Here is a 15,805-nt window from a genome sequence, read left to right as displayed (position 1 = left end):
ATAATACCTAGGAATAGGTGTGGATAATTTAGCTAACCTACACAGTTAAATCAAATGGTGGTCTTTTATTCCTAATATGTATTGGGTCACTTTTTAAATAAATTAAGTACCATGCTCTGTGGGATTACAGGGCACACTTTAGCGAGATTTATGAAATCTATAAATATAGGTTTCAATACATGGCAAAGCTGTTCTTTTTTACCATATGTCACTGCAATGCTCTTAAACTGTACTCTGGCAGAGCACTGTAGTACTCTTGGAAGCCCTATATTTTTGTCTTATATGGATAGTATAATCACATGGTGCAGACACTTGACAGTTAATTTCCATTTCATTGGTGCATTATTTTTGACATTTACAATGACCTTACAGGAAAGTTAAATAAACTAATTAGGTAAATGTAATGCAACATACATTTTTATGTGGAAAGCACAGGTGCTACATTACTGTTTAGCAGGGTTATGGCAACCAGTCCTAAAGCTATGCAAGGCAGGAGATATTGAGTGGAGGAGGCACGACAATAATGGCATCCTTTTTTACAAGTACCTATTAACAGTTCTATCCTTTGAACCACTAGATATCATAGATTTTGCTGTGTCTTAGAGGTTCTGTGATGAGTTTGATTCAGACTTTTTTTCTTTTTTGTTTCTTTGAAACATTGCTGTTAGAAATTGGGGTCTCTAGTTGATAATGGTAATGGTTTGCACCCTTGTACAAATTAGGGCCCTTCCTTTTAGTCAGTATAAGGGGTATACACTCCTAAAATAACCCCTGCTCACCCCCTTGGTAGCTTGGCACAAGCAGTCAGGCTTACCTCAGAGGTAGTGTGTGAAGCATTTGTACATAACCAAAAGTAATACATTGAAAACACTACAAAAGGACAGCACACCCGTTTTAGACAAATAACCAATATTTATCAGTGCAAACAAAACCAAAATGATACAAGACCAACATTTATTATTCAAAAATAGCCACTTTTAAGTATGACTTAAAAATGCAGTTCCTTGAAGTAGGCATCTCCGTCCAGTGCTACAGCGGTGCTGAAAACTACAGACTTCCATGGTTCTGGCCAACCTCATCAGTGCAGACTGGTGTTAGTGTAAGCAGACGCGTAAACAGTAACTTTGGTTCTGGCCGACCACGCCAGTGCGGGCTGGTCCTGGCAACCATTGGGGTTGCGGTGTGAAGTGTAGCAGTGAGGTGTGTGGTGCCCTCAAGTCACGGTTCAGGCAGTGGCTCAGTGATGGTCGTCCAGCGGTGTCGGTGAGACCAGGGCTGTGGTAAGGAGTGAGGTAGTGTTTGTGGCGGTGCAGACAGGTTGTGGTGCAAGCGACAGTGCTGGTTGATGGGAGCTGGCGTCAATTGGCTCAGACTGCAATGTGACACGGAGCGGTGCATCGCGTGACTTACGAACAGTGCCCTCAAACCGTGTTACAGTCATGGGTGTCAAGGTCAGTGGGCAGCAATGTCATCAGTGAGAGCAGGAAGGCAGAGTGAAGCGAGGTGTTGCCCACACGTTGAGGTTCAAGCCGGGGGTCATTGGCGGCAGCAGCCGTCGTCATCAGTGAGACCAGGGTTGCAATGCAAAGTGCGTCAGTGCCCTCTGTGGTACCTTCAGGACATGGAGCCCACATTCGTGTTGGGGACGGTATTGCCTGCTTTCCCCGTCTGTGGCAAATGGTTTCAGAGGTAAGTGAAGTCTTTGCTGTCCCTGAAACTTCGAGAACAGGAGGCAAGCTCTACTTCATGCCCTAGAAGATATGAGCACAAGAAGAGAAATTTCCATCCAGTGTTCAGTGAAAGTACTGCCCAAGGCAGAAGCAGCAACTGTAGGCCACCCCAACATTACAACAACACCCCAGCATGGAAGTATTCCTCTTAGCAGTACTTCCAGCTCTTCTTTTTGGCATATTCCTTGATTCCAGCGAGTACTACATTTATGGGGTCTGGGCCCCAATATTTATACTGTATTTTTCTTTGTTCTCTTGCGCATAGAGTGTCTCTGTTTTGTCCAAACCAGTTAGGTCCTCTCTGGCCCATCTTCCAGGCAGGAGGTGGAAACAGCATTGTCCAAGGCAGATAAGGCCCATTCAGGTGCAAGAAAATCTCCTCCCACTACTCTAAATGCAGCCAAGGTCTATTCAGCCCTTCCCTAACACATCAAGGAAAGGCAGGACACATTTCAACCCACAAGTGGCTGTCTGAGAGAATACTCATCCCCAGACCCAGTCACTCAAAAAGCCAGCAGTCAATCCACAACCCAGCAGAGGCACACAGCAAGAACACACCTACTTTCTAAAAGTGGTATTTTCAAACACAGAAAAAAAAATCATCTTTACTAAAAGATGTATTTCTACATTCTGACTTCAGGCATTCTAAACTTAATTGCTCTATCTTGTCCCCATGGGAAGATATACTTGTAAGATGTTACAAACTATTCCGCATTCTATCCTATAGGACAGATAGCCTTTCAAATGTTAAAAACAAATTACACTGTATTTCACTATCAGTACATGTCACACACATCAGTACATGTCCTACCTTTCAAATACACTGCACCCTGCCCATAGGGGTACCTTAGGCCTACCTTACAGGTGACTCACATGTAATAAAAGAGAAGGTTAGGGCTTAGCAAGTGGGTGCACTTACCAAGTCGACATCATAGTAAAATCTGTGTTCAGACACTGCAGTGGAAGGTCTGAGAACCCTTTGAAAGGCTGCTTGTGGGGTTGGCACAATCAGTGCTGCAAGGCCACTAGCAGCATTTAATATACATGCCCTAGCACTCTCAGTGTACTTTACTAGGGACTTACCAGTAAATCAAATGTGGCAATTGTGGAAACACCAAACCATAATAGAATTTATAATAGGAGCACTTGCACTTTAACACTGAACAGTAGTGAGAAAGTGTGCAGAGACACTAAACCAGCAAAAACAGAGTCAAAACCAGGAGGTCAGAAATCGAAAAGAAGGGAAACACACCAAAAGATGCCAGGCCTAACAATTTCCTAAAAGGGACCAAGTGTATGTGTCTCCAAAGGTAATACAACCTGGCTTTGCAAACTGACTGAAATATCCTATGTTCTCAAGGAATATTAAGTACCACTGTTTCCTGTTTGCACAGAACTAGGCCTGGGAAAAGCACTACGCTACGCTCGCGCAGTTTGCAGAGTTTGCGCTACTTCACACTACGCGAACTGCACGTAGCACAGTGCAAACACTCATAGCGTAGCGTAGCGTAGCGTAGTGCAGCAGTCATTTTTTGCTTGCTCGCAGTCCTCAATGTCAAGTTGGTGGTCGCGAGCAAGCAAAATGACGTGCCGGCGAGACTTTTTCCTCGTTCGCGATCAGCAACATCAAGTTGCTGATCACGAGCGTGGAAAATAAACCTCCTAGCGAGTTTCTCAATGTGGGGAGGTCAGGTTTCTCATTGCGAGTGGTCGCGTATGTTCGCGACCGCTCGCCATGAGAAACTATATCTCCGTGTTGAGAAAGCTGTTGCTCAAGTAAAAATCTATACTCGAGCAGCAGAAAACTACAGATCGCACTGTGCATGATGCCGTTTTCAATGATTGCACAGTGCCGGATGCTTGTCCGCACTGTGCAATCATTGAAAACGGTATCTTGCACAGTGCAAACAGACTACTACGCAGTTCGCGTAGTACTACGCGTAGCTCGCGTAGTGCAAAGTGCACTTCGCGTAGCTTTGCGAGGCGCTACTTCGCGAAGCTACGCGTTACTTGCCCAGTAACAGAACTACAAGAGAATAAAAATATATTAACCAATTTGTACTAATATATAAATCGCTGAATTGGCATTGCACACTCTGCTCCCATGCTCCCTTCTTGCCTGCTATGTCTGCTACATAGGTTTGTTGACCTGGTTTTCATTCTCTTTAAACATCGAATGGCACTGGCATTGAAGGCGCCTGCTCCACCTGACATTCAGTGGCAGGTAGTGACCTGGTAACATGGACTCGCGCCAAAGCACAGGTTCTTCACCGGCTCCGCATGAGGGAGTTGTCTTTTACTGGGGTGAGTGCTGGGAGACCTTTCTCCTGAACGTTGAGGCCAAAAATGACATCCGTCCTCCTTGAGCCTGCCCTATAGAGCAGCACTCCATTTGAATTACAAGTATATTTTGCTGAAACGCACATTTTCTGTTCATTGCTCAGACACTGAGGCCTGGGGGGGGGGGGGGTGCGCGCTGGCTACTCTTTGTTTTTCCACTTCCTCACGCTCATTCCAGTTGATCGCCCTCCCCCTCCCTTTCTTACCATTCACACTTGCCTTAACCCCCAAGCAGATTTAAGTGACTCATGAGCTTGTTTGCTTTGTTCTCTACCTTTCACTTAATGTACTTATGTTTAGTTTTATTTTTTTGTCCTAACTGTTTTGGGTACGTGAATGCCATCAAGCATGTTGTTTGATGAGTACATATCGCTTATGCTGAAAATCTCTGCACTGTTGAGTATTTAAAGTTGATTATTGCAACTGTACTGCTTTTTCGCTTGTTCTCCAAAACTCATTAACACTTTTACAAAAAAATGTAATATATTAAAACACATAAATGTACAACAGAGATCTCATCATAAAAATCTACCTGGTGTGATCTGAATAGTAGGAACAACATTTTGCATTTAATGATTGTGTTTATCTTCAGGCTTTCCTGTCACATCTTAATTTTCTTTTGAATTCTCAGAAACATACATTTCCACTCCATAATTAAAGCATCCTCTTAAATTTCACAGGCAAAATAAAATAGGGCATTCGCTCTGAAATAATTAAATCTCTATATAAATAAGAAACGTTCATCATGTCTGCCCATATTGGCTGTACCAGTACTCAAAAAGACCAAGAAATCTTTTTTGTGCATGACACTGTAATTACATTTGTGACAGATATTCATGTACAAGACCTTTGCATAACCACCCTACTGAATAAATCATGCTGAAAAGAAACCTTTTAATCTAAAGTAGTTTGTTTTTTCATGTATAGAGTATACAGAAAAGAATCAAACTGATAACCTATAGAAAAGTCAGACACCGGAGAGGTGTATGCCTGTGAGTGGACTTTCCCTTGTCAATCTAGAAATGAAACAATGGAATGCTGTACAGTATTTGAAGTGCATGTTGCAATTAAAATTAAAAAATTGCTCCTAGGCACAAGTGGGGGGATACATTTCCTTGCTCGAATTTCATAAAGAAATCTATATGCCTCCTTTTACAAAAAATTCTCTCTCTTGAGGCACTACAAACTATTGATGGATGGATAGATGGATAGATAAATAGATAGATAGATAGATAGATAGATAGATAGATAGATTGATAGATAGACAGACAGATAGATACATAGATAGATAGATAGATAGACAGATAGATAGATAGTAGTTACTCAACAGAGAGCAAATAATAAAAAAGGCGGTACATAGATTTCTAACAACTAATAAACTATCCATACACACACACACACACACACACACACATATATAAATATATATATATATATATATATTTCTTGACGAAACGCGTCTGTCTGGGGTGAGGGGGGTTTGCAATAAAAATATTCTAAATAGCGGAGTTCCTGAGTGCTTGCCGTTTCTCTGACGACAGAAAGTCAGACTGTGTTCCAATATATATATATATATATATATATATATATATATATATATATATATATATATATATATATATTACCTACTTGCGGTCGCCAGTAGGTAGTTATAGTTAGAACCTAGTTTCCATATGAAAAGCATTTTTAGATTTGCTAATCACTTTGCCGTAGTTTGACAAATCTTCGCAAAATTCTCCCAAAAAAAGGTCTTTCCAGGTCAGCTCCTATCCTAAAAGTTTGGTGGTGATTCGTCAAGCGGGGGCTGAGAAAAAAGGGTGTCCCAAAAAGTGTTTTCTCCATGTTAATTTCTATAGGAAACTTTAGCCAAGGCTACAGCCCGAACTGCTGAATGGAATTACACCAAATTTGGCAAAAAGGTAGCTCTTGGTTCAGAAAGCGTCTTTTTGTAAAATGGTGCAAACCGACCACGCGCTTTGTTCCAATTGGCTGCCAACACTCCAAACCAGGAAGTGTTGGCAGTCATCTTGTGTCTTGGTAGAACTGAGTCACAAGAAAACAGTAAAAGAAAGTACAAAATGAAGAAAAAGGGGTGGGGTAGAAACACCCTGACACCCTAGGCCTGCTCAGGGGTTCCCAGAAGAACCCCCCAATTTATTTTTATTTTTTAAACGTCCAAATGCACGCTGGGGGCAGGAATACAGATTAAAAAAATGTAAAAAAAAATTAGAAGGGGGCTCCTCCACTTCATTTAAATGAGCCCCCAGGTGGGCCAGGTCCCGGGGGCAATCGCATAATCATACCGCCACCTCCTCAGGGCTATGTATATTAGGTACGGGAGGGCACACGCAGCCCCAAGGACCACCAACTCGGGGCTTTGAAAATGGAGAGAGGGGGGCCGCCCGGCCTCCTCCTGGAGCGCTTGAGGAGGAAAACCCCCTCTCGCTTCAATAAAGGAAGAATTGCTTTTGGGCATGGGAGGCTGCATGTTACCAGCTCCCGTTGACCAAAAGGAATGCCGGCTCCAACAGGAGGCGGGGTGCCGGTGGGACAGTGGGGACATTGGGGCTCACTGGATGAAAGCTAGCCTAGCTGATGATGGCTGATTAGCCAGAAACCGGTCCCGGGATGCTTGTTTACGGTCCAGGGAAGACATGACTTGGCAGTTTGGGCTGGACTGTTCACATGAGGCACAGGGTCAAACTGATTTTCATATGGCCATGTTTGAACTGGGGTGGCGGAGTGAGCTAAAGAATGATGATGGATTAAACCCAGATCAGTTGACTGGGGGTGAGTGCTTGCAATGTTCAACACTCAGTCCATCTTCACCTTTGGTTTTGCTTTGTTCGCCCGAAGTTGGCAGGGTATGCCCAGACGTGGGTCCCTTGTTCACTTTGCCACTGGATTCAAGCCAGCCCAGCTGATGACGGCTGATTAGCCAGAATACGGTCCCAGGATGCTTGATTCCGGTCCAGGGAAGACATGGCTTGGCAGTTGGGGCTGGACTGTTCCTATGAGGCACAGGGTCAAACTGATTTGCATATGGCCATGTCGGTATTGGGGTGGCAGAGTGAACTAAAGAATGATGATGGATTAATCCCAAATCAGTTCACTGGCGGTGAGTGCTTGCAATGTTCAACACTCTGTCCATCATCCCCTTTGGTTTTGCTTTGTTCGCCCTAAGTTGGCAGGGTATGGCCAGACGTGGGTCCCTTGCTCACTTTGCCACTGGATTCATGCTAACCTGGCTGATGATGGCTGATTAGCCAGAAACCGGTTCCAGGATGCTTGTTTCTGGTCCAGGGAAGACATTGCTTGGCAGTTTGGGCTGGACTGTTCCCATGAGGCACAGGGTCAAACTGATTTGCATATGGTCATGTCTCAACTGGGGTGGCGGAGTGAGCTGAAGAATGATGATGGATTAAACCCAGATCAGTTGACTGGGGGTGAGTGCTTGCAATGTTCAACACTCCGTCCATCATCCCCTTTGGTTGGGCATTGGGGCTCACTCCACAATACCCAACAGAGAGGCCAGGCCCCTGGGATGGGGTGCCCGGGGCCAGAAGTGGCCTGGGAGCGGGGCTGCATGGAAACAAAAAAGATATGTAGATGTGAGCATGCCTCGGGGGATGGGGTCCCCGAGGCAAATGTAAATTAATGAAAGTGAATGCTTTTTATGTTTCAATAAAGTTTGAAGTCGCGACCCTAGAGCGGCCCCCTAGTGTGAACACGAAGGGTGTGCGGCTCTCAGCGCGGCCTCCTGGGGTAAATACAAAGGGCTGTGAACAATGACTCCGGAGCTCTGGACGTGGTTGCGTCTTGGGTTGTATGAGGAATCAACTGATGCGGGTGTCCCTGTTTAAAGTCAGACTAGAATCTGCAACATGAAAGGGAGGCCAGACCACAGTCACACCTGAACGACAACAGATGCAATGGAGCCAACGATCATGCAGCTCAGACACCCAACAGCGTCCCATCACCCCCGCCACCAGCCCCTTGTCCTACATCCCCACCTGACCCCCTCAACAAACAAATGTGACAGCAACCTTCCGAAATCTGGAACATATCAAATCGGCTGATGTGGCACAATTTTAATAAAAAAGATGCATGTGAGGTTGGACAAATGAGAATCACAGTCATCTATTGATTTACATATAAAACATTTTATTTAAACAAAGCAACAAAATAAAAGTAGGTACAGTCATTGCGTGTCATCCCTCGACAATCTGTGAATCACAGCCTGCAAGACAAAAAACAAGATAAGATTGTGCGTCATGCGCCCATCAAAGGAGAAAGAGAGAGAGAGAAAGAGTGAGAGAGAGAGGAAGACAGAGAGAAATAAAGATAGAGGAAGACAGAGAGAAACAGTGAGTGAGAGAGGAAGACAGAGAGAAAGAGAGGAAGAGTGAGAGAGGGAGGAAGAGATAGAGAAAGAGAGAAACAGTGAGAGAGAGAGGAAGAGAGAGAGAAACAGTGAGAGAGAGAGAAAGAGTGTGAGAGAGAGAAAGGAAGAGATGGAGAGGGAGAGATGGAGAGGGAGAGTGAGTTCCAACACTGTGGACAAAACCCTCACAGACCACCTTTCTGCCACCGCCCAGAGGTGTCTGCCCACCTCTGCGCACCCGGGCTGCTGCACCCCATCCACTCCTGCCACCCAGAGGTGTCTGCCCACCACTGCGCACCCAGGCTGCTGCACACCATCCACTCCCAGCTCCCAGAGGTGACTGCCCGCCACTGCGCAAACAAGCCTCTCTGCTCACCTTCTGCCACCGGTGTGTGTCTAAGAGGGCCCATCATGTGCTGAAGCAACCTCCTCAGCCGTGGCGTACACGTGATCCAACTCAGCTCACAATTCAATCGGGTCTTGAGTGCCAGGATGGTGTATGGAGGCCAAGCATCATCGCAGGCTGTACATCCGCTCAGCTCTGGTGGCATCAACTCAGTGGAACTCAAGTCATCGCCACGTGCTGGGAGGCCCGTGTTGGGGGGGTCGACAATCTGTGAATCACAGCCTGCAAGACAAAAAGCAGGATAAGATTGTACGTCATGCGCCCATCAAAGGAGAGAGATAGAGAGAGAGAGAGAGAGAGAGAGAGAGAGAGAGAGAGAGAGAGAGAGAGAGAGAAAAAGAGTGGAAGAGAGGAAGAAAGAGAGAAAGAAAGAGTGAGAGAGGAAGACAGACAGAAAGAGTGAGACAAAGGAAAAGAGAGAAAAAGAGTGAGAGAGGAAGAGAGAGAGAAAGAGACAAAAATTGTAGGAGAGAGAGGGAGAGAGAAAGAGTGAGAGGGAGAGGAAGAGATAGAGATGAGAGAAAGAGTGTGAGAGAGCGAAAGGAAGAGATGGAGAGGGAGAGGGAGTGCCAACACTACAGACAAAACCCTCACAGCTCACCTTTCCACCACCGGTGTGTCTCCAACCATGTGCCGGGACATACTGCAGCCCTCAAGCTCACTCATCTGTAACATAGTATAGAATCAGTAATGGCAGAGTACATACAACTGTACACGCCTAAATCGCTGTCCCGCCCCTGCGCACCCAGGCTGCTGCACCCCATCTGCTCCCACCACCCAGAGGTGTCTGCCCGCCCCTGCTCACCCAGGCTGCTGCACACCATCCACTCCCACGGCCCCGAGGTGACTGCCTGCCGCTGCGCAGACAAGCCTCTCTGTTCAGGTTTCACCACCGGCGTGTGTCCAAGAGGGCCCACCACATGCTGAAGCAACTTCCTCAGCCGTGGCCTACATGCGGTCCAGCCGAGCTCACAATTCAAATCGGGACTTGATTGCCAGGCTGGTGTATGGAGACCATGCCTCATCGCAGGCTGCACACCCGCTTAACTCTGGTGGCACTAACTCAGTGGAACTCAGGTCATCTCCACGTGGCGGAAGGCCCATGTCGGGTGGTCGACAATCTGTGAATCACAGCCTGCAAGACAAAAAGCAAGATAAGATTGTGCATCATGCACCCATCAAAGGAGAGGGAGAGAGAAAGATTGAGAGAGAGAGAAAGAAAGAAAGAGTAAGAGAGAGAGAAAGGAAGAGATAGAGAGGGAGAGTGAGAGTGAGTGCCGAGACTGCGGACAAAACCCCAACAGCTCACCTTTCTGCCACCGGTGTGTCTCCAACCAGGTACCTGGACATACTGCAGCTCTCAAGCTTACTCATCTGAAACATAGTATAGAATCAGTAATGGCACAGTACATACATCTGCACGCGCTTAAATCGCTGTCCCGCCCCTGTGCACCCAGGCTGCTGCAACCCATCCACTCCCGCCGCCCAGAGGTGTCTGCCCGCCGCTGCGCACCCAGGCTGCTGCACCCCATCCACTTCCACCGCCCAGAGGTGACTGCCCGCCGCTGTGCAAACAAGCCTCTCTGCAAACAAGCCTCTCTGCTCACCTTCTGCCACCGGCCTGTGTCCAAGAGGGCCCACCACTTGCCAAAGCAACCCTCCTCAGCAGTGGCGTACACGCGGTGCAGCCGAGCTCACAATTCAAATCGGGTCTTGATTGCCAGGGTGGTGTATCAAGGCCACGCATCATCGCAGGCTGCAAACCCGCTCAGCTCTGCTGTCACTAACTCAGTAGAACTGAAGTCATTGCCACGTGGCGGGAGGCCTGTGTCTGACAAAGTGCCTTGGCTGACACCAACTATGTGTACTTCAAGTCATGGGAGAGAATGGAAATGGCCTCCAGCACGTGCACCCGGACCTTTTTATTGGCAGGGTCACATGTTCTGTGATGTCTGTGCTGCATGGGTGTGGTGTGGGTGTAAATCAATCGTAAGGGAGTGGCTGTGGCATGCTGACAACTAGATCGTAAGCGGAGTGGGCTGGCCTGGCGTATGTCAGTCCAGCGTGAGGCTGTGAACAATGAATCCAGAGCTATGGGCGTTGCTCTGTTCTGGGCTGTATGAGGAATCAACTGATGAGGGTGCTTCTGTTGTAGTGTTGCCGCCACGTGGGCCGCAAGCGCCAATGTGTCACCCTGAGACTCAAGTCCCACAACATGGCCAAAATGGAAGGTAGGAGGAATCACTGACCCTACATTCATCCATACTTCCACACATGAAAGATCGTGGACATGACATATCTGTGTGGATATGAATGTTTATTGCACATTCAGTGGAGTGTTGCAGCTGTAGCAATACAGGGCCATGAAAAGCCCACATTTCTGTTTTTGGCACATGGAGGGCAGCCAATTAGATCCAAGCTCATGCTGAGGGGTTAGGCTCCACCAACATATGTACTTATCCAATCACTCCGCCATTCCCCAAGCACTTATACATTTACTATATACACTCCTTGCAGTACTCTAATGATCCAGTCTCTACCTATGTACAATGACCAAGACAAAGTTACATAACCAAGGTTTTCCCCTCTGCCAGAGGTAACATGGTTGCTTGCTCTGTCCACAGCACAATGTAATGTGGTAGGTCCCAGGGGCAGCATCATGCACACATAATGAACACACGGACACAGTTAGATAGATAGTGGAACTGGGTACGGGTATGTGCGCTCGTCCCCTTTTTATTACCAGGGTCACATGTCCAGTGACGTCTGTGCTGGATGCGTGTGGGGTGAGTGTAAGCCAGCCCTCAGGGAATGGTTAGTGCTGGCAACAAGTACAACAGTAATTATCGGATCACACACTGAGATTCAATCATAAAGGGTCTATGGGCCAGATGTAGGTAGCCCTTTACCGGTCGGAATCGGCCGAAAATACCGATTTTCGGCCGTTTTCGACCGGTAAAGGGCTATGGAGATGTAGGGGCACAAAAAACGGACATATTCGGTAATTTTACCGAATCGGTAATTTTACCGAATCGGTAAAATTACAGAATCGGTAAATTTACCGGTTCTGTGAAGTTTACCGATTCGGTAAAATTACCATTCGGTAAAATTACCGAATATTTATTTCGAGATGTAGGAAGCACTTCTAACAGTGCTACAGGGCCTTAAGAATTCGGTATTTACCATGCAATACAATTGCATGGTAAATTACGTATTCTTGTGTACATGCACATCTGTGTATGTACACCTGTGCCATGTGGCACACAGACATGCCCTAAGGGCATGTATGTGTGCCACATGGCGCAAAAGCCAGTTACAGGGGTGCAACAGGGTGTCAAAGTGACACCCTGTCCCCCTTAGCAATTCGGTATATTTACCGATTCGGTAAATACCGAATCGGTATTTGCTATTGAATCCTATGGGCTTCAAGGCCCATAGGATTCAATAGCAAATACCGATTCGGTATTTACCGAATCGGTAAATACCAAATCTTACCGATTCGGTAAAAAATACAAATTTTTTACCTACATCTCATTTACAGATTCATAAATACAGAATCGGTAAAATTCGGTAATTATGAATCAGTAAATGAGATTTACCTACACCTGGCCCTTTGACTTGTGCTGCACTAAGGTAGGTACACCTGATGAAATAATACACAAAAGATTCTATCGTAAAGGGTCCATGACTTGTGGTGCACTGAGGTAGGGGCATCAGAAGAATTCAGCGTGTGCACAGCCAGCGATGATGCGTGATCCGGGAGGGCCGCACTGGTAGAAATGTCTGTTGCCTGCTGGACTGCGTCATCTACAGTCACAACTCGATCTGAATTGTGAGCCCTGCTGTCCGCAGTGTAGATCGAAGGCAGTAGTCAGCACAGGCTTTTTGTCACTTCCTCTTGACAAAATCCGAGGACATAGAGTACAATTCTCTCTGCAATTAATAAATCAGGACTGAATTTGAATTGTGAGCCCTGCTGACTGCAGTGCAGGCTTATGGAACAAAAGATGAAATATGTATGGAATTCATTGTCAAAATATGTAGGTTTCAGACACGTTATAGTTAGTTGCCTAATGGACTCTGAAATTAATTAATCAAGACTGCATTTGAATTGTGAGCCCTGCTGACCACAGTGTAGGCCGGAGGCAGTGGTCAACAAAGGCCCACAGCCATGTGGCGTTGACTTGAGCTGCACAGATTGGGAGCATTTTGTCTTCTTTACCGATTATAATCTCTTACACCATTTGCATCTGTAGTAATCTTGAATTGTGAGCACTGCTGACCGCAGTGTGGGCTGGAGGCAGCGGTCAGCAAGGGCCAAGAGTCACGTGGCGTTCACTTGAGCTGCACAGTTAGAGGCATCTGAAGCACTCAGTGTGTGCGCAGCCAGCGATGATGCGTCGTCCGGGCGGGCCGCACTGGGAGCAATGTCTCTTGCCTACTACTGCGTCATCTGCAATCATGACTCGATTTGAATTGTGAGCCCTGCTGTCCATAGTGTAGATCGAAGGCAGTAGTCAGAAAAGACATCAAGGAATGCTTTTTGTCACTTCCTCTTGACAAAATCTGAGGACATAGAGTACAGTTCACTCTGCAATTAACAAATCAAAACTGAATACGAACTGTGAGCTCTGCTGTGGGCAGTGTAGACTGCCATTCAGTGTTCCTTTGGACTTGCAAGATGAATTTGGACAGTGTACTAAAGCTATAACTGATATATAACAAGTTCTTGAAGCAAGGATCATAAAAGGATATTATGTAGCTTTTAGGGGCATTACACTTAGTTGCCTACTGGACTCTGCAATTAATGAATCAAGAGTCAATTTTAATTGTGAGCCCAACTGAACGCGGTGTAGGCCGGAGGCAGCAGTCAGCAAGGGCCCACAGCCACGTGGTGTTGAATTGAGCTGCACAGTTAGTGGCACCTGAAGCAACCAGTGTGTGTGGAGCCTGCAATGATGCATGGACCGGGCAGGCTGCACTGGTAGCAATGTCTTTTGTCTAATGAATTCTGCCTTAATAAGGCTACGTGGCGATGACTTGAGGTGCACTGAGTTAGTGGCACCTGAAGCACTCAGCGTGTGCGCACTCTGCGATGATGCGAGGTCCAGGCGGGCCGCACTGCTAGCAATGTCTTCTGTCTAATGAATTCTGCCTTAATAAGGCTACATGGCGATGACTTGTGGTGCACTGAGTTAGTGGCACCTGAAGCACTCAGCATGTCCGCACCCTGTGATGAAGCGTGGACTGGGCGGGACGCACTGGGAGCAATGTCTATTGCCTACTGGACTGCGTCAACTGCAATCGTGACTCAATCGGAAATGTGAGCCCTGCTGTCAGCAGTGAGCATCGAAGGCAGTAGTCTGTACAGACATAACTCTGCGGTGCTGTGCCGCTGGGTTCGAAAGGGGCCTGTGTCGAAGAGGCCGGCGGTCACGGCAGTGACCTCATGGCAGGGTGAGGGCCACCTCTGTGGCAGACATTTTGGCCTCCCAGAAGTAAACCACACCCAGAACCCCAGCCTATTTATTCACACTCCTATGCTGGAGTGGCGTACGTTGGACCAGCCCACTCCGCTTCAGCTACAGCGGGGGTGACACTGCTACATGATCGAGATCATCCCCACTGCCTGAGGAAACATGGTTGCGTCCACTGTCCACAACACTACAAGTACACGTGGAGGGATCTGTGCTCTGCTTAGTGAGGTGTGTTCATTACATCACCGCTACACTTGGCATTGTGTGCATTGTTATTGATGGGTGACTTACGTCCTTCACACATACTTGGTTCCCACTTTTCCAAACATTCAGCTATTGTGTGGTTGGGGGCCATGCCATTTTTGGAAGGTCTGCTGTCCTGTTCTGGGCTGCCTCTGTGGTAGTAGAGGGGGGTGGTCTAGGGGGAGGTCCTGGGGGTGGTAGCGGTGGGTGTTGTGGCCTTCTTGGGTGTTGGAATGCATGATCAGTAGCTCTATGACGTGTTTGTCTTCAGATGTGGGTCTGGGCTGGGCTCCCTTTCATATTGTAGGTTATCTTCCTGCTTTACACCAGTAAAAGGCAGATGTTAAATTCTTATTTTCGCAGATTTGGCTGGTTGTTGAAAATATCGGGAAGTGGTGTTTTCGTGTTATTTTTGCACAGAAACGCCTACTCTTCCAACTCCCACCAGGAAGGTAAAAAAATCTAGGAGCCATAATAGATAACAAACTCTCTTTTAGGGATCAAGTGAATGCAGTGGTCTCGGCCACATCATACACTCTGAAATCACACAAAAAAGTCCTTCCTAAAGACAGCCCAAAACAGTCATTGCTGCCTTAGCCATGTCCAGACTAGACTAGTCTATATCTAAATATCTAGGAGGGGCTAATGAAAAATCTCAAACTCTTTCAGAATGCAGCTGCTAGACTGTTTTCTGGCATCTCAAAATATACCTCAATCTCGGCAGAGACTAAAAGGCTTCATTGGCTACCTGTCATAAATCAAGTTTTGTTTAAGCCTCTATGTGTGGTTCACAAATCACTACATGGAAATGGACCTTGTCACTTGATTCAGCACTTCCGCTGTTATGTACCCAGAAGATCATTGGGTTCCTCAGAAGCAAAATTAGTATCTGTACCATTCGTAAATAAAAAGCTAACTGGGGTGGCAGAAGCATCCTTCTATATAAAATATATATAAATTAAAAAATAGATAAAATAAAAAATAAATATTACAATTTCAATATTTAAAAAAACATTTTTTCAATGTATATTAAAAATATGTAATGTAATTTAAAAAATAAAATATCTAAAAATAAATACTTTAAAACAATGTAGTAAATCAGTATAAAAAAAATAACAATTAATACATTAAAAAATTATCATTTACAAAAACTTTAAAATTCAATGAAAAAACCATAGGTTTCAGCCACGTTATAGTTAGGAATTAGCATTTAAAAAACCTTCCA

This window comes from Lissotriton helveticus, chromosome 5_1, assembly GCF_964261635.1.
Source record: "Lissotriton helveticus chromosome 5_1, aLisHel1.1, whole genome shotgun sequence".
Classification (NCBI taxonomy): domain Eukaryota; kingdom Metazoa; phylum Chordata; class Amphibia; order Caudata; family Salamandridae; genus Lissotriton; species Lissotriton helveticus.
Note: the sequence above shows the minus strand (reverse complement) of the source record.